Below are 19,964 nucleotides of genomic sequence, written 5' to 3'. Positions count from 1 at the left end.
AGTAGAGAGAGAATGTCCATCCAATACTTCGATTACAGAATCAGTTGGATGCATGAAAATGGAAAGAATCTATTTGGAGGCGGAAAAAGAAACAGATTTATGTTGTTTCAGCAAAACATGGGGGGATGAGAAGGAGATATTATCACTGAGACTAACGGCCTGTGCTCCTGATGCATCCCGACCTACCAGATGAGTGCCAGCGACACCAAAAATCTTAACTGTGAGTGATCAGTTCAAAGATACAGCCCATAAAATTCTTATGGGACATGTATGTCCTCTGTGAGGTGTCATTTGATTTCTAAGCACCTCTTGGCACCTTCACTCGATTTGGAAAAATTGGGCATCCTAAATAATCTTCTGAACTTTTTCCAGCAAACCCTATTGCAGTTCAAGAGTCAGGAGGCCATTGTATACTAAGAATCCCATAGTTTCGAGATGCAGTCCAGTTTTGCCTTCACAACCAGTAAGTGCCCTTTCACTTGTTTGAGAACCCCAGTTCCTTTTTTAGTGGTGGATTTGGCACAGGTGTTGAGGTATAGGCTTAGACAAACTGAGCTGCCTTCATTTATCCCTCGGATGAGGAAACAACCAAGACAAAGGGCAGAAAGATGCTAGCCACTAGAAATACATTTATAATAGAAAAAGGTTTAGCACCTGTGATAGACATAGAAAATCACAAAACACTCCTCAATTGGTAGGTCCTTAAGGTTTCTTCAAGTGAGTCTCACTGATTATCAGCGAGAAGGTCACGTTGGATGAAAAGAAACTCACATATGGTATCAATTGGATGAACAAATATTATATTCATGTTGAATGACAACTGATGTTTTTATTAGAAACCTTGATGATAAAATAAATGTATTTCAAAATCACTTTCATGTGGTGCCTCCAATACGTTTGGTAATAGATTATTAATGGTGTTTGCACAATGGCGCTAAGGAGAGCACTAAAGTGACAGAACATTGAACTCCAGAAACAATCATCATCTTCATCATAGAAAGCTTTATTTATTTATTAAAAAACAGTCATAAAAGCAGCAAAGATATTGCACTGTTCATCACAAAGATAAAAGCTTGGATAAAAACAACCAATCCTACAGATAACGTGTTTTGTTTGCAAAAAGCTGATTTAAAAAAAACACCAAAATTAGAACAGACCAGGATATTGGGCAATGATCATAAAGAAATACAAGGCTGGCTTGTGTTATCCGTGTCCATGCATATTCAAAATTGGTTTTAAATACTTTCGGGTAAAACAGTGCATAATATTTGCAAAAGAAGACAAAGTGCTCAGGAGATTGCACAGCAGACTCATCACAGGACAATCTAAAATGAAGCAAGGGTCATACTGGCCAAGGGAAAAACAGCTAAGAGATCTTAGGGTCTCTAATCGCAATCTGGCTAAAAGTGGTCTGTCCCATGCACTCAAAACCCAGCACGAATACTGCTTGAGGTTAGGTCCTGTTTAAATAATTGCATACTCTCGTAGGCTGGGTTTACTTAGCTGTTCTTGCTCCCTGGAGGTCTGTACAAATCACAAGAAAAGTTGTTTGACTTTAGAGATTTCAGCTTTGGAAAGGAAGGAAGGAGATGAGAACGTGCCCTCTCAACCAATAGCCTTGGGCATGGACTTTACGAAATTCAGCCAAGGGATGGAGATCCAGAGGACAAGTGGGGCCGCCCTGATCAAATCTGACACGTAGGTGATGCCCAGCTCCTCGTGGAGAAAGTCAAATTTGTTTTTGATTGAAATGTGCTTTGCAGAACCTTGTTGGACACCTTTTTGCATGTATCAGAGGTTTTAAACTGAGATCTTGCAAAGTCCAAGGGAGCTAAAGATTACAGAGGTTTTGCTATGCTTCACCAGTGGATACCTTTGGCAATGAACACTAACTAAAAGTATGCTAAAACGTCTAACCATGTAAGAGCTAGAATAATTGAGATCCCAACTTAGCCCCAGAAGATGCTAGAAACTTCTGGTTGATTGTGGTTAACACATTAACTGCCTACATTTCTATTATTTTAGATGTAATAGTAAAGACTGGGCATTCATTTTGTAATGTGCAACTGTGTCATACTGTATCTGAATTCCAAACCTACTACCTCTTCCTTCAGTAAGTCAAGAATTCTTGCCTTAGTAAGCTATGGTGAGTTAAGAGTACTCTAGGTGTAATTCCAGTCCCCCCATGGCAAGTGGACATCTGAGGTAGGGTCAAGAGAAGAGTCCTCACAATTATGTTGACTTGAGAACTGGTGGAGTGAAGGATGGGGGAGTGGAAGAGTGAAGGAATGTCTCATTTGGATCTTTGTGGCGACGACAGTATTGCCATTAAAAATGCGATGTTGGTTGATAGATATGCAAGGTGTAGGTAGGAGGTATTGCAGAGGCCAGACAATAGGTGTGGGTGAGAATGATGACAGGAGAGAAAGTCCGGAAGGAGGATTATTTGGCAAGGACAAGGTCAACGTAAGATGATTAGGAAAATTCTCGGTATTGGGAGCAGTTTGGGCAGCATAACCTTTGCCATTTGTAGAAGGGGTGCCATGCAGATACTCATTCTTAAAATGATTAGAGTGAGCCAGGATGAGGCCAGGGTAGACAGTATGAAAGTTCAGAAAGGGGAGGGTGCTGAAGGGTGCTTTTAAATAAGCTGGATGATTTACCAAAAGGTGAGTCAGTAAAGAGTGAAAGTGGACTGAAAATTAGTAGACGAGGTCCACACAGAGTTTGAAGGACATGATATGTTGATATGATATGGTGCTGTATTTGTTAAGCACAAAAACACAACAGAGTGATTTCTATGCACTTGAATATAAAATACCCTAAAAAAAGAAACACTCTAAACTAAAACCTGTAAAGAGGGGTCACGCTGGCCTAAAGGGCAACATGAAGATACTTATTCTGAAAATGATTAGGGTGAGGCACGGTACAGAATGTGAAAGTTCAAAGAAGGGGTCATTGCGGCTGGCAAATAAGGTCAATGACTTACCAAAGGGTTGCGCTTAGCATAACAAATACAGTGCACACCCCACACAGAGAGATGAAAAAATCCATGTGAAACCAATATGCGCCTATAATGGACTTCAATTTCTTCCAGGCAATGCAGAACGCAGCATGGCATGGATGGGCATGAACAGCGCGCAACAGCGGCCGGGGCAGCTTCATAAACATAGGCTCTCCTTCCAGTCAACAAGATCCGGAGAGCTCTGCGTAACTGTAGGTAAGGCAACTGAGAAGAAACTTTGGTGAAGCTTGCGAGGAGGAATTAAAGGTGTGCAGCCAGGTTTGAAAGCAATTGCTGCTGGGAATTTTTGCTATCTATGGTACCTTATCCGAACAGAGTGTGACAATAAGACTCCCCTCCAAAAGCTTATCCGTGGGGCCCTTTTGAATTTAGATTAGGGTTAGATGCAGTAAATTCATATGGAATATCTTTAACATGATAAAAATCACACCTACAAGTAGCCTGTGTGGCATGCAGTGTTTTCCTACACACATGGCAAGTGCAGTGGCATATCAGGCATATCACCAAACTATGCATGTTTTTATGTCTTGTAATGTTTTATTTGATATTATACACTACAGGACCATCAACAATATGTATGACAGGTGAATATTTCTCAGCTGACTTACAAAATGTGGTACTATCAGTATGCCTGCTGGTTTGAATGCAAACAATCAGTGAGGTAGATCATGAGGGATCCTGGTCCTGATGAAAGCCATAGAGGCTGCAGACAGAGGCCTACAAAGGTCTGAAACATGTTGACTAAGTGGATGCAGAGGTAATAGCGCCACCAGGCATCACAATTAAACTTTTAACCATGTCCTAGGCCCTCCCAATATTAAAGGGAATAACTTTGAAAGGTGCCAGAGATTTCTAAACTTGCACTTTGGATCCCATACTCTACTACCCAAATAAGTACTCCCTTACTCCCTGCTAATAAAGGGAGCACAGCCTCCACTGCTTCGTTCTCTCGCAATGAGGCAAGCTGATGAAGAAGCATGGCTCTCCAGGCAGTATGTGAGGCCTTGTTGTACAATTTTGTATGAATTCCTGGTCCTTACATATAGTAAACATACCTGACATTGAGGTTCCCCCAAGAATTTTGGACTAAGGGGGTCATTCTGACTTTGGCGGGCGGTGGAGGCCGCCCGCCAAAGTCCCGCCGTCAGAATACCGCTGCGCGGTCAAAAGACCGCTGCGGTTATTCAGAGTTTCCCGCTGGGCTGGCGGGCGACCGCCAGAAGGCCGCCCGCCAGCCCAGCGGGAAAACCCCTTCCATGAGGATGCCGGCTCCGAATGGAGCCGACGGAGTGGAAGGGGTGCGACGGGTGCAGTTGAACCCGTCGCGATTTTCAAGCAGACACTGAAAATCATAGTGGGGCCCTGTTAGGGGGCCCCTGCAGTGCCCATGCCTTTGGCATGGGCACTGCAGGGGCCCCCAGGGGCCCCACGACACCCGTTACCGCCATCCTGTTCCTGGCGGCAAACACTGCCAGGAACAGGATGGCGGTAAGGGGGTCGGAATCCCCATGGCGGCGCTGCAAGCAGCGCCGCCGTGGATGATTCCCCAGGGCAGCGGGAAACCGGCGGGAGACCGCCGGTTTCCCGTTTCTGACCGCGGCTGTACCGCCGTGGTCAGAATGCCCCGGAAGCACCGCCAGCCTGTTGGCGGTGCTTCCCCTGCCCTGGCGGTGTGACACCGCCAGGGTCAGAATGAGGGCCTAAGTGTCCCTGAGTGGGTACCACTGATGGTATTACCAGACTGGCCTCATCTATTCTTTTGGCAGTTCTCTCCGAAGTTTGAGCCTGGAAAGATTGTAATTACAGTGAGTAAATGGCTGATGAGGTCCACGTAGAGTTGAAGGATATGATATAATGATATGATATGATATGATGCTACATTTGTTAAGTGCAAAAGCACACCAGAGTGGCTTCTATGCACTGAAAAACATACCCTCAAAAAGAACGCTCTAGACTGAAAAAATGTAGGGAAGGGGTCGCAATGGCCTAAGGATAGGTGAACTTAACAATTAAGAAAGGTTTCAAACTCTTTTCTGAAAGCAAGTTGATCAGAGATATGTTGAAGAAGGCAAATTTGTTTCAGGCCTTAAGGCCAAGGCCCCGAAGAGCTTGGCTGCAGCAGTGACCCACCTTAAGTAAGGAACCTTAAGTAGATGTTGAGCGTTTGAGCAGAGATAGCTCCAGGTGAATTATGGGAGAGGAAGGCTTGCAAAAGTAGGGAGACACGAATGGGATAGCTTATGTGAAACAAACAAAGAATCTTAACAATTGTTTTCTGGTGCACACAAAGCCAGTGTCCAGGTAATTTACTCAAGCGATAATTTGATGCAGGTGCTCATTTCCATCTGGCGAGTCTAGTGGAATGGGTGTGTACTGGATAGTGGACAGTCCGGAGGTTCATGGCTCATGTGAACAGAGGGAGTGCTCAGCTTGGGATGGCCTGAGCAGTGTGGATGAACTGACAAAGAAAGCAGGAGGAGACTATTTATAATCACAATCAAATATTCATGAGAAGTTCGACTGAATTCGTAGGAAACTGAGTCAATAATGCAAATACATTTTTTCAAGAAAGGAGATTTAAGTTGGACAATTTTTTTTTAACACTATAATAGAGGCTTCCACAGAGAAGGTGTTGTAAGGGCACCCCTCCTGACAGTTACTTATTACATGCAGGACTCAGTACTGGGTGTAGAGCAGAGGTCTTCAAACTGGGGGGTGGGCCCCGCAAGGGGGGCCTCAGGTGATCCCAGGGGGGGGCACCAGACTCTGGCTAAAAGAAGCATTATACAGATAACAGGCCATTTTTCTGCAGAAGCATGTTATTGCATTTGTAAAAAAGGTAACCGTACTTAAATGCAATGTTTAAATAGGTCTAGACATATTTAAACATTGCCATCCTTATAAAATAATTGTGAAACATTTTGAAGGGGGGCCCAGTGATTTACATTTTTCAACTGGGGGGGCGCGGCATTAAAACGTTTGGAGACCACTGGTGTAGAGGATATCAGTAGAGGGTACAGGAGATGCCACTACAGGGTACTCAGAACAATGACTATAAAAATGCATCATATCACCACAGGTTCCACATCTGTTACTGTTAAGTACGCACAGTATGCCTAAACTGCAAGTTATGAATGACAAAACTGCATGGTGACACCTAAGTGTACTCTCATCGGCGTAGCTTCAGTGGGGGTGTTTGGGGGTGCTACGACCCCCTAATAAATGTATTTTCGGAGAAATTGTTGGGTACATGTGCTTTCAGTCGGTATTGTGAGATGTCAGTCAGATTTCACCAGGGATGTTTACATACACACAGACAAAAACGAACACCTACTCTTGCCCTCTCTGTTCTCAAAGTTCTCAAAATATTGGTTATTTTACAAAATATTGTATTTTCTCTCTCAGTACTCCTACCAATCCGCATTCATCTCTTTAGCCCCTTAGGTTCCTCTTATGTACACTGCTTGTCCTACAATGTATGCAAGCCTCACTGCGTGAAAATCGGAATTCTCGCCCCCCCCCCCCACCCCTTCTTACTGACCAAGCTATGCAGGTACGCAGAGTATCTCTAATAGTAATGTACAATATGGCAATGCACAACTGTACAACATGCTATGCACGATGTGATTGCATGATATGCATATCACTACATGATTGTGTGCGTTATAGCCACGTAGGTGGAACAAAGAGCTCGCCAGTGCAAGGAGGGCCATGCTGGGCGCAGGAAATCTGAAAATTGCTTCACTGTGCTTGGAACAATTACGTAGCAGAGGTAGGCATAAAACGGCGAAGCTTAAAAGACCCATGGGCGCTTATGAACAACCCCTCGACTGCTAACCGGTAGCAGCTACCCCCAAAACCAAAAGGTCGAAAGCATCTTTTGGACCCCTGTTGTGAAACAGGCTGTGCCACCTGTCCATGCCTTCTGAGGGACGAAAACGGAATCAGGTGTCAGCTGCGTGTTTATTTACTCGTCTTCTGAAGCTGCTGCTGTCCTTTTGTCAAACAAGTGGCGTTGTTGGGAGGGGCCATTTTGTTGTGTTTTCTTTGAAGCCTTCCGTTTCCCATAGACTTACCCTTTAATTACACTGAGCACAAACACCCGAACACCTCAGGTCTCACTCGCTGGGTGCGAGGCTCACACCTTGGAGTGGAGTCTCACTTTTGGCCAATCTTGTAGGCCTCGTCGCTGACTTTGAGTCTCTCTCCAACTACTGCAATCTTATTTTTCACATAAAAGAGTAACTTTTGTTGTGGAGCACAAAATCCTACCAGGGGGGATTCTGCCTTAGAGATGTCTGGACACCCGTCAATCAATATGACTAGAACGTTACAATAAACTCCAACTATAAATAGGCATTTCATAGTTACACATTAGTATCTTATACTGGCGATGATACAGTCTGATTTAATACTAAAACATTACTAGGCAAAGTGACAAGAGTTTTAACCAGTGCTTAATTTGTGGCAGTGTTTGCAAGTGGTGGAAACCACTACTCATTGTTGAGTATCGAGATGTACTTTTATCATCAGACTACAAGGTGAAAGGCAGACGTGGAAGACATTAGGAGGAAGAGAAAGATTCGGAAAGAGTGCTAAAAGGGGATGGCGCAAGAGTGAATAAGAGCATTCGAGAGCTGGAAAAAGAGGCAGAAAGAGGATGGTGGTGCAACAAAAAGGCATGAGATGGAATCAAGAATAGGCAACCTGGCATTTGGCAGCACTGCAGGGCCCTCTAAAGAAAACTTTGGTCCCCTGCATGTATTTATTATTATTTTTCCTTCAAAAATTAAACACTCGTTTAAAAAAACCTGTTAGTGTTCAAAAATCTTAACTGGGGAGTGTAGAAGCCACATTGTGTGGCTGATTGGTGCAGAGACATGGAGTCTTTAAAAGGAATTAATTCAAAGTGGCATAACCCTGTCAAGAGAAGCTAGATAGCTGAGCTGCAGCTGATGGTTGTGGATCAGACACACATGAAAGTAGAAGAAAGGACAAAGCCAGAAGAGAATGAAACAGAAAACAACGAGAACTGAATCTCAATGACCGCAACTGCGGGTGCAAACTTGTGCTTGGATTTAGTAACTAATGCTGCAAAAGGTAATGGACTCTCACAGAGCCACTGTCACAAAGGCCAGTGTCTATGACACATTTGGGCATATTTATACTCTGTTTGTGCCAAATGTGCGTCAAAGGTTTTGACGCACATTCAGCGCAAACCGAGCCCGCGGACGTCAAAATTCCTCTGTGTGCATCATTATTTGGATGCAGCAAACTGCCTTGCGTTAATGACATGCAAGGTAGGCGTTCCCGCCCAAAAAATGACTTTAAGGCCTGTGCGCCTTATTTATACTCCTGTGTCATTTTGACGCACAGGAGGGGGCGGGCCTTAAAAAACGGCGCACAGCCTGATGTGCGCTGTTTTTTAATGCCTGGGTGAGGACAGGCATTAAGGGACCTGTGGGATCACTTCCATGGTCTCTGACCCTCACCCACCCCAGGAGGACAATCATTGATGGGGGGGGACCCATCCCAGGTAAGCACAGGTAAGTTGAGGTAAGTATTTTTTTTTAAAGTGGCATAGGGCAGCCTAATTTGGGTCCCCCTACATGCCACTGTGCCCAATGGCCATGCCCAGGGGACAGAAGTCCCCTTAGCATGGCCATTGGGCAAGGAGGCGCTGCCTGGTTTGAGTCATTTTTTTTTACTCTGACCTGTCTGCAGCGCCGGCTAATGTCATTCTTTAAAAAAGGCGCCCGCATGGCGCGTAGGAATGGTGTTAGCCGGCGGTAAAATGTTTGATGCAAACCAGCACCGGCGCTGGTTTGCATCAAAAAGTATAAATATGGGCCCTTAAGTGCAGTCACCCATTACACGGATGTCTTAGAGGAATCCAGAAAATCAGCCGTCACGGAACACGCCCCAGCTCGTCTAACACCAAAAAGGACCATTGTGGCAGGCCGTTTACCTACAGTGGAGGTATAAGGGAAGCCCCATTGATGATGACTATAGAGCACTGGAAGAGACACACAGCTCAAAGTGCTTTCAACCTAACTAACGAAGCCAGGCCTTCTGCAAACTGAGGGCCTGATTTATACTTTTTTAGCACTGCATTTGCATAATTTTTCTGACTCAAAAGTGGCACGCACTTATAAAATTCAATCATATTTTGTAAATTTGTGCCGCTTTTGTGTAAAAAAATGACACAAATGAGGTGCAAAAAGTATAAATCAGGCTCTGAGAGTGAAAGGCACCCAAAAGATAGTGGATGGTACAAATGTAGGACTACCTTGTGTGTATTCAGAGGCAATTCAAATAGCAATGGAATCAGGAGTGTTGGAGAAAAATCACAACAGCTGCAATTCATATCGAGAAAGCAACATAAGCCACCTCATACAGAAAGTACAGGAGCTAGCAAGCATCTTCAGGAACATCTAAACCAAGGCCAAACATGTCAAACTCAGTGCCGATCTCTCAAAGGAACAAGGAGACAGTGCAAAGACGCAGGAGATAAATAACCCAGCTGCCAAAATCCACCAATGAAGGAATAGCCGCAAAACAATGCAGACTGTGAGTCCAGAAAGGCCATGGCCAAGCTTCGGCTATGTGGAGTAACAACTAAGGGCTCAAGATTTCAAGAGCACAGTTGTACAAACAGGACCCTCTGGGCACTCCAGTGAAAAACAAAAATAATACACAGACCACCAAGAGGAATCAGAACGAATAAGGACCAATGCACAAGTCTAAACTAGCCACGTAGTCCGGACTGTTACACCCCAGGTACCAAGACGTGGCCCATATCAATCGAAATATCAGAGCAGTTCTTTTGACTTCTAAGTAACCCAAATGGGTCACCATCCAAAAAAACATATAAGGGAACATTGATGAGATATATTCAAGAAAACATCTTAGGCATAACTTTCAGAAATCACAATGCTTATTGGAGCCTCATAAAAGTTGCCCCAGTGATCATCCTTTACGACCCCTCTAAAACAGTTCATTTTTAAGAAAAAAAATTGTTTCCTTATATTTTTTTGATTTTTTTTTTTTGCAGTAGAGTGGCATTGTAGCTTTTAATAGTGTGAAATGTGAGTATGAATGGTATAGTTGTTGACGAGTGAGATATACATTTTTATGTGTCAGGGAGTGGGGTCTCTCTTACTGATTATTGGATGATTATACTTTATCAATTTAATGACAAAAATATATGAGTATTAAAAAAAGATATGTACTGGATATAAAAATAATGAAAAATATTATTTTTTGTTGATTGCCATTTGTCTATTTAAAACAATGTTTGGATTCTATTTTAAGAACCTTTCACTTGGAGGTGGGATTTTGTTTCTAGTTGGGTTTTTGTCCCTGTCCCCCTCCAGTATCAATCTTCTTCAGGGAATCCTTCTCGTAGTTTAGAGTGGAGAGGCACAGAGTGGAGTAGAGTGGGACAAAGTGCAGTGACATAGAGTAGATTTTTTCAGAGTAGAGTGAAGTCTTGTAGAGTGGAGAGGTGCAGGGTAGAGTGCAGTTGTGTAGAGTGGCATAAACTGTAATGACATTAAGTAAAAAGGTGTAGAGTGTAGTGGTGCAGAATAGATTAGAGTGTCATACAGTGGATTGGCGTAGAGTGCAAGGCCATAGAGTTGAGTGTTAGAGATTAAAGTGCATTTAAGTACAGTGTATTGGCATAAAGTGCAGTAGTGTAGAGTGTAGTCTTGCAGAGTGGTGTAGAGTATAGTAGGGTAGAAGTTTTGTAGAGTAGATTTTGTGGCCTAGCCTGGAGTGGTGTAGAGTGAAGTGGCGAAGAGCGCAGTGGTGTAGAGTAGAGTGGCAAAGAGTGCATTGGCACAGAGTAGAGTGGTACAGAGTAGAGAGGCGTAGAATAAAGTGGCATAGGGTGCAGTGGTGTGGAGTGATGCAGAGTGGAGCGGCGTAAGAGGAATATTCATGGTGTGGTAGCACAATATTTGTAATGACCAACACATTTGCTCAGACATGCAACTTTACTAATAAAACTATACAGTGCACAGATGAAAATGTGTCGAAATTACACCACCCAGTTTAATGATTCATTTTGATCTTATTTGTTTCCAACATACTTCAGAAATAACAAAAAATGTGTTTCATTTGTGCGTTAATAATTCTGATATCTGTGAAATACACAGTTCATTTAAATGTTGTTGTGTGCTAAAAAAACTCTTTCCTACCTCCAGTATCCAGAAAGATAGTCACATAAATTATTTCACTTTATAGTCAGAGAAAGAAAAGTAAACAAAAGCCCTTGGAAGACAGCGCCTACTATTTGACCTTGGTCTTTGAATGTCCAGCAAATGTGACAGGATGAGAACAAGATATAAAGGCCTGTTAACAGAAATCAAGTTTGTGGAAGAATACAGAAAACATGCTTTAGACAACGGGAGGGACAAACTGACCTGGAGACCCTAAAGCAAATAAAGCCAGAAAAAGGAAAGCCAGAAAGTGTGAGTTACAAAACACAAAGCCAATGGTAATCAACTAGCGTAATGCATTCCTAAGTCAACTTTCTGAAAGTTCTCAAGATGCCTTTAAAAAACCCGACAGCTGTGCTGTATGGTAGGTGGTGACCTAAAAACAAAAGCTCCATAGCAAGAAGGCAAGCACAATCAACTGCCCCATCATAAGGAATACAGCAAGCTATCAACGTCCCACTAGAATCAGAAAGCATGCAATACCCAACACCGCTAACCTATAAGGACAGCAAAAGTCCCTGGTCAATCCTCCTCATGCCACAAACAACCAGGAGAGAAGGTACCTAGCAAAGGAGGATTCTGAGCAGACACAGGCCCAGTTGGCAGATATGCAAGGGTAGAGAAAACACTGAAACCAGTGCCAAGCAGATACGAACAAGAAAAATAGGGAGGCTGAGATGCAGACATTTGTAGGCCCGGGTCAGGAACCAGGAGTATACATTCTACAGGTCCCAAATCAGCTGGGAGCATGTGGGAAGAGCAACAGGCGTGGCTCCTCCGCTAGGGCGGAGGAGCATGGCCCCTCCCACCAGCAACAGAAGCTGCAATCCTTTTACTACAAAACGATAATAAACTATGTTTATTATAGTTGTGTATTAAAAGGGACGGGCCACGGACTGTGACGAGCACTGAAGGGGAGTGCACAGCACTTCCCCTCATTGTGCATGTATGTTTGGCCAGCCGCATTGGGCCGGCCAAACACACATGCGCAGTAGGCTCTCTTCAGCCCATCACTGTGTTGCCGGCCTGGAGAGAGCAGACACATGCTCATAGTCTACTTGGGAGCACCCTGGCTGGGCGCTCCCAGCCAATCCTAACACTGCTCTGCGCAGCATCAGGATAAGCCGCAGGGCAGGCTGGGAGCCTGTTCCTGCAGTCAAGGACGGAGGAGTAGCAGCGTGGCGGGGAATTAAGGTATGTTTCTTCAAATTATTTTATTTCCCCCCCAACCACTGCTGTGCGCCCTGCCGCCCGCCCCTTTTCCCTCCCAAAATGCCGCCACTGAAGACAAACATATGTCCATTCCCTAGGACAACACTCACCTGTTACCAGTGAGGGTCAAGAAAAGACAGAAACATTCTAGGCACAATTATGAGCTGTTTGCAGCAAACCTTTGCAGCGTAAATAGACAGACAGAACGTTTACTTATCACACAATTTATTTTAACACAAAATGCGTCCTAGCATTACAAATTGACACTGGGATGTATTTCAAACTAAATATAGTTGTAAATGATTTGCATTTTGCATAATTGCATATCAATTTGTAGTTTTTCCCAGAATTTTCCATATTTATGCAAAAGCAAATTATGCAAATATCAAACACTGCTAGTGCAGGTGAGTCAGTTGAGTGGACTTAAAGCGTGTAAACAGACCGGTAAAAAGACCCTGACTGAAATTACAAATTTGATCCATGGGGTATTTGAAATAATGTGCGTATGTATCAAATCAATCCCTTTACCCATAGTTTACTGGGGACTATATCCAAAATATATCTCGAACAGCGGGAAGCGAGAATACTTGGAGGGGAATGTGGTACCTTACTGAAGATCGCAACCGAGATTACAACCGTGTGCTTGTATTCCTATGGAATTGTGTAGCACTCAGTTTTGTTGAGAGAGCAAAGTACTTTCTTTTAACTACAAGATAAGATTTGGGCTGAACAATATGGTGTCTCTGTTGGTTGGCTTTTGAATTCAGAGCTTTTGTTCCCCACAGAGTTCCAGTGAAAACCCTTTGACAGCTGACCCCCGCTACACCTAAAGTCAAGTGGGAAAAGTGTTATACTTGTCCCAGTTTTCAGGGTCACAGTAGGACAGGCCTCAGCACACCAGTAGGAAATGTCTGAAGACACCTTGGTTGGGACTCGGTCGTCCCTTTTTGCCCTAGAAGAAGGTCTAACAGGAGCAAAGGGTAGCTGGAGGATGCCCACCAAAACAGTTTTGTCAGAAGCCAAAATATGAGCTTTGTTTTACAATTTGGTGAGGTATACAAGTTTCCTATCCTTATCTGGGCGAGGCGATAGAAATGAGCTGATCCAGTGAGTTCATATTTGTGGGATCGTAGTGATAATGAGCTCTCAAAGCTGAAGCCTTGAAGCCTTGAGAGTTTACAGTTGAAACTGAGTTGGTTCAAAGCCATCACACTTTAGTTCATCCAGTAGGACTGGATCTAATCTGTTTAGAGTGTTAGGAGTGTAGAACAAGAATTGTGCTTTCTGCAGATGAAGATAGAGAGATTGCCTGACATCCAAGCTTGAATTGTCTTCAGTCTGGAGGGCTGAAATTAGATATCTTTGATGGAATTGCTTTTAGGTAAAGTTGTGCGTTTTCTGTATATTGATGGATTGTGACCCCTGACTCACTCAGTAAAAGGATTAGTGGCATAAGGTAGAGGCTGAGAAAGGAATGGGAAGTAATCATTCGTTCCACCTAACTTAGAGGAGGTTTCCAAGCTGTGCACTCCCATCTTCACCATCTGTTTCCTTTGGGATAAGAACTGGGTGAATGAGTTCAGTAATTCATATATGAATATGTTCTGTTTTCCAAAATATTTAGTAATACATAGTGAGTGTATCAACAACGTACAGAGCCATGTGGCCACGTCACAGGATTAAAGTTTGATGATGAGTATTAACCTCTCATAGTGTGTGGACTTAGAGCAAATTCAAGAACACTGCTATACTTTCAAGGAGGTTCACCTGTCAAAATTATATTTATGGTCCACAGATTTGATGTTAACCTCACCTCTTGGGCCTCTCTTTTCTTTCAGGTTGGCAGTGGGCAATGTTATGCGCGGACATGGTACCCTTGCTTACTGTGTAAGGAATCCAAGCTATACCTCACTAATGAAATCTAACAAGGCCAAAACTGGTATGGGGTTCCTTTTGTTCCTTTCTGAAGGGGGCCATTCCTGTCAATTTGGGACGGGCTGTTCCTACGAGAAGCAGGGACAGTACAGATTTCCATAAGGAGGTCCTCTGTTTATAGTGACACATAAGAGGAAAATGATGGGTTGGAATGCTATCCAGGGCGGTTGTCAGTTGTGTAGGCTATGTGCAAGCATTCCTCCTATCACCTTCTGTACGTTTAATGATCAGATGAGCCCAAGAAAACAATTCGAAAACTAGAGAAGCTGGGATTACATATACTTGGACAAATTATATATGAAATGGTATGGAAATCATACAAAGCTATACTCATAACATGGAATGTTGTCAGTATAGCTCTGTCTCACAAATAGAACCCTGAAGAAAAGTTTTGTACTGATAGAGCGGTCCGTACTAATAATTTACCTGTATTCGGACGCTCTTTAGGCCGATGAATCTTTTGACTAAGTGGGACTCTCCGTACTCTATATCGGTTAATTTTAATCAAATCAATAATCAATAACGGACATAAGCAACAATGTATATGAACATTAATAGCTGTCCATAACGTCGAAACAAGTGTAATCTATGTAGCATTTGAATAACAAGGCATTCGATAATAGCAATACAAATCACTAATACGATAATCTGTAATGAACTAATTGCGTACATTTAGTCAGCATAACAAGGTCTCAAATTGCATCGTGCAACAAAAGGAATCCTCATCTAACCTCAAATTAGCATCGGCATGTGGGGCTTCATGCGAAAACAATTTAGCTACATTAATTTGGAAAAACTCCTAGCTAGGGATCTTATCAAAAATCAGCAGTTGGTTACCTAAGAGAAACACAATGCAATTTTACAATTTCCTTTCATATTTACCAATTACGATCAGCATTCAAGGAAGTCTTCGTCTCGCAGGTACCGTTTCTCGATCAGCATGGGACGGGGCAAAGGGGCAAGGTGGACGGGGCGATTGCCTCGCGGCGGCAAGGTAAAACTACTACTTCATGCAAGGGATCAAAGTTAAAGTCTCTAGGGCAAGAATTATTTAAAGTCTCTTTCTCTCGATTAGAGAAAGCATCAAAATCTCTTTCAAAATGGCGTCGCAGCAAAGTGGGCCACAATAGCTACGGAATGGCGTAATGTCGGGCAATAGCTGATAATGGCTGCAATGGCTGTAATGGCTACTTTCTTCTCGTGCACCTGGTTTAAATAGACAACAGTTCAAATCCAGTAGGGTCTTCCATTGGAGGGTTCATAGGTTAGCTTCAAATTGTCCAATCAAAAACGACAGTTCTCAAGCTTTTACTTAAGCATACATTATCCTTGGAGACGGTTACGCAAGTTGCAACATTTTATACCAATTAACTCACTTTCAGAGCTTCCATTGTCCGCACCTGCAGATTGGCCTTGGAGTAAAGAGAAAATATGCCAGGCTGGCACGAAACCTTAAGATAAGCATGTGAACGGTCTCAGTGGAAAAGTACAGCTTCAAGCAAAAATGCACGTTTAATAGCACATTGGAAAAATACGAGCATCTAAACCGTGAGACCAGGCAACTAGGCCAAAGCCTCCGCTAAAGTTATGCTAAGCTAAAACATTTCAAACAAGCAAATCATAGCACACGTTTACGATTATGTCGGATTAGTGAAATTCTAATACACCACGTTATATAAAGCACGCTTATAAATGTTGGCAAACTACTCTGAGGGCACATTTTGTCCCCGTACAATCTTTATTAGTTCGGTTAAAGTCACACATGATTATTTCACACTACGTTTATGCGTTAATAAATGTAAAACCTTCATTTTCTGCTTCATCAATCCCTCCTCTGATGACTACTTGTCATCACACCAAACCATGCCCACAAATTTTATTCCATTAAAATTCTGTCAGTTCTCTTTTCCTTTTAATTCCCCTAGTTTTCACTTTGTATTCTTCTGCCATTCTTTTCATAATTTTCTCTTCCTTTCTTCTCTTAATTCTTTCCATAATCATTATTATTCCCCTTTTTATTCCCCAAATTCCAAATATGCAAATCAATACTATTAAAATTCCCTGTATTATCTTTAGCAATATTCCATTCCAAATTCCACCAAGCCAATTTCCCACTGAAGCAAGTCCTTTTCCAACCTTCTCCCACACTCCTGGTTCTTTCAGTTCCTTCAAATCTGCACTCTCTTTTGTTAGATTAGCAAGCATAGTTTTAATCTTCACACTATTGTCTGGAATATACGTACAACAGTGTCGGGCACCAAGCATTTTGCAAACGCCGCCATCCTTTGCTAAAAGAATGTCTAAAGCAAGCCTATTTTGAAGAGTCATAGCTCTTTCCGCTGCAAGTTCAGCATCTATCAGGATTATAGCACCTGAAAACTTTGTCAACATGTTATCCACTATAGTAGACAACTTTCGTATTTTGATGGAATTCAGCACAACTCCCAATGAAGGAATCATGGCTCCAAATATATCTCCTACCACAGCAGCTGCGGTCTCTCTTTTCTGGATACGATGGGATCCAGATGTCTTTTGAATCATCGATAGGTCATCCAGTTGATAAACCTTTGGGAACACTATACCCAAATAACATCTTCCCCACCATCCCTTCGGAAGACGATAATAGGCATTATACCCACAAATGTAATATACACCTGGAATGACAGGGTCAAGTCCGTTCATCATGAATGTCCATTTGGCCTTAAAGATAAACGTATGTTTACACTCACTCGCTCCTACAAAAATGTTGTCATAATAAGATTCACCTCGATATATACAAAATTTCCCTACATGCCAAGCATCTAAAGCTATTCTCCCCTGTGTCTTTATTGCGGCAAAATCATAATTATCTACTGAAGTCCTCTTATGTAACTCTTTCTCTAATTTTGCATTCATTTGTGCCCTTCTATCATCTGTGCGATCTAAAAAGCTTATTTCTACTGCAGAGAGCGAGCAGGTAAGGTTTTCCCTATGAGCGTGAGCCGTTTCAAAAGGTTGCATTGGCTCGAAAAATTCCCTCATTATTTTAGCATCCCAATCTTTAGCAATCTGACTTAGCTGCGCTATTATAGGAACATATGCAAAGGTAACATCATAATTTGAGTAAAAATACTGTATGTTAGTTTGACCATAAAATCTAGACATTCCTATACTACATGTAATCCCGTATGTAAGAGGCATGTGGTGATATGTCACCCCTTCCTTTACTGATGTCGGTATCTGTGTACACACATAACAATCTTTTGCATCCATAGTCTCAACATATTCTGTTAGCAAGCGATAGAAAACATTATATGAAAGTTCTTTCTTATCGTGCAAGAGTCTCTCATCCAATTCTAGTCTTTTCAATGCGGTTAGTTCAGTGACAGTAACAGGAGCAAGAGTAGAAGCATCAATTTTCTCATTCTCACCCTTTCCATGCATTCCAAGCACAATTGCCATTATTATTAGTACACATGCAATTACCAAGCCTATACACACATATTTACAATATTTCTTTCTACTGTTTTGCGTCATGATCTGTATAGAATCAGAGAGCTAGAAGCACCTATAAAGAAACTATTTAGCAATTTAGTTACAAAGCTGAACGAGCGCAATGTTCACACAGTTTTCTTCAAGAGGCCAGTCACTTATCGGTTAGCAGCATTTGTCTCAATTCGGCAATAACTCAGTCTTTTATCAGTTTAGCAAGTGTCTCATCCGGTTTAGCAATGTCTCAGCTGGTTGTTTGTATCACGTTAGATCGTAGCAAGCAATGTCATTTATCACCCTTTCAATCAACAGAGTCCATAAAACTTTTCTTTTCTATTGGTATCTCTTCTTCTTCGTTCTCGAGGCTTAGAGATACAAATTCGTCAGTCCAATCGTCATTGGCTACATATGCCCATTCTGGACCGGAATATCTCCTATTTGGTATCCTTTTCCTTTTCAATTTTGCTTCTCTTTTCGATTCTGCCTCACTGGTACTTTCCTCTTTCGCCAAGTCTTTTCCTTCACTTGAGGATGGTACCACGACAATCACTTCCTTTCTTTTCTCTTTCACTTTCGGCCTTTCTCCGTCGTTCAAACTTTCTTTAGTCCTTTCTTTTATTGGTGATATACTTAGTCTTCTCTTTGCACCATGTCCATTTGATGGACCTGTGATCTTTTCTGTGGGAGCTTGAACTTTTTCGTTCTGTTCTGCCTTGTCCCCTCCTTCTGGGGAATCAATTACGTTCTCCTTTTCTTTTTCTGTATCGTCTGCTTCTGGGAAAGCCCTCCTCTGATCAGGCTCTCCTGCTTTTTCACCTCTTTCGAGCCCTTCGTCACCGTTACTTTCGTCAGGCTCTTTATCACTTTCAGCTGCTTCAGGCTCTTTGTCACCTTCAGCTGCTTCAGGCTCTTTGCTACCCTCAGCTGCTTCAGGATCTTTGTCACCTTCAGCTGCTTTGTCACTGTCTGAACTTTCTCCTTGGTCTTCCCCAAGTGAGTCTGCTTCGTCCCCAGAGAATATTTCTCTCTCCTCCGTTCCTGCCTGTTCGCTTTCAGTTCGGTTTTGCTCTGTCTCAGCACTCAGCACTGTTTTATCAGGCACTGGCAGTTTTAGCGCTTCAACTTCCTCATCTGTGGGACACAACACTTTCTTTGTGTGACTGGCGTGAATCCAGTTGGGAACCCCCGCACACTTCACAGCGGTAGTTGTCGTCAGGATCACTTGGAAAGGGCCTTTCCAACGGGGTTCCAAACACGACTTTCTCACATGCTTCTTTACCACGACCCAGTCACCTGGTTTCAGTGCGTGTCCTGGACCTTGGATCGGTGGCAAGGTGGTCGCTTCCACCTGGTGAGAGAAAGAGCGAACCACGTCAGCCAGACCCTTGCAGTAGTCTAACACCATATCATCTGTAATATTCAAAAGCGCGTTTGCGGGAACTGCAGGAAGTCTCATAGCCCTGCCCATGAGAATTTCGTGCGGAGACAATCCAGTCTTTCTATCAGGGGTGTTTCTCATTGACATTAGCACCAAGGGCAATGCATCAGGCCATTTCAAATTTGTTGATGCACATATTTTCGCCATTCTTGATTTCAGTGTACCATTCATTTGCTCCACCAGTCCTGAGGCTTCAGAGCGATAGCTACAATGCAGTTTTTGCTCAATGTTCAGCGCTTCGCAAAGTAACTTTATCACCTCGTTATTGAAGTGACTTCCCCTATCTGATTCTAAAGAGATCGGGAATCCGAAACGTGGTATTAATTCCCTCAGCAATAGTTTTGCAACTGTAAGGCTGTCATTCCTACGTGTGGGGTATGCCTCAATCCAGTGACTAAAAATGCACACAATCACCAACACATACTTCAGACCTCCATGCACAGGCATCTCAATGAAGTCCATCTGCATTCGACTAAACTGGCCACTGGCTCTACCAATGTGGCTCGCGTTCACAACTGTTCCCTTTCCTGGGTTCATCTGCTGGCAAGTGACACATCGATGGCAAACTGCTTCTGCAGCTTGACGAAATCTGGGGTTAAACCAATCAGTTTTGAACAATCTTATCATGGCATCTCTCCCTAGGTGAGCTTGCCCATGA

At 42.9% G+C, this 19,964-nt stretch overlaps 1 protein-coding gene across 1 annotated transcript in view; it reads right to left on the bottom strand.

The window, feature by feature from the left end:
- GLI2 (GLI family zinc finger 2) overlaps window positions 1–19,964 on the bottom strand; it is a 1,057,303-nt gene that overhangs the window by 588,867 nt on the left and 448,472 nt on the right. The gene's annotated exons all lie outside the window — the stretch shown is intronic.

This window comes from Pleurodeles waltl, chromosome 3_1 (assembly GCF_031143425.1).
Source record: "Pleurodeles waltl isolate 20211129_DDA chromosome 3_1, aPleWal1.hap1.20221129, whole genome shotgun sequence".
Lineage (NCBI taxonomy): Eukaryota > Metazoa > Chordata > Amphibia > Caudata > Salamandridae > Pleurodeles > Pleurodeles waltl.
This window is presented reverse-complemented; position numbering and strand designations above follow the sequence as displayed.